This window comes from Propithecus coquereli, unplaced genomic scaffold (genome assembly GCF_000956105.1).
Source record: "Propithecus coquereli isolate 6110/MARCELLA unplaced genomic scaffold, Pcoq_1.0 Scaffold204, whole genome shotgun sequence".
Classification (NCBI taxonomy): Eukaryota; Metazoa; Chordata; class Mammalia; order Primates; family Indriidae; genus Propithecus; species Propithecus coquereli.
The window spans coordinates 1,945,710-1,946,036 of NW_012145412.1; positions in this window are offsets into that span (position 1 = coordinate 1,945,710).

A 327-nucleotide genomic window follows, 5' to 3' on the forward strand; every position below is an offset into this window, starting at 1 on the left:
TTATGAGAACTGCTATATGCAGAGCTCTGTGTTTACCCTGCATTAAGGAGCCAATTTTACAACCATACCAGGGCAAAAGGTCTCAAAGACCTAGGCAAGAGAAAAATGCGTGTATTTGTGTGTGCATGTGAGTATGTATGTGTGGCTGTAGACAGAGAGAGGTGTGTGTGAGGGACAGTTGTGCAGAGATGCCATAAACTATTGAATCACAAGTACAAGAAGTAGTTTAAGATGTCTAATTGTGACCTAGATCTATGTGAAGAACTGCAACAGCATTCAGGAGCACTTGGACCATGGGCAAAGGTGTCCCTCTTGAAGATTCTTGTT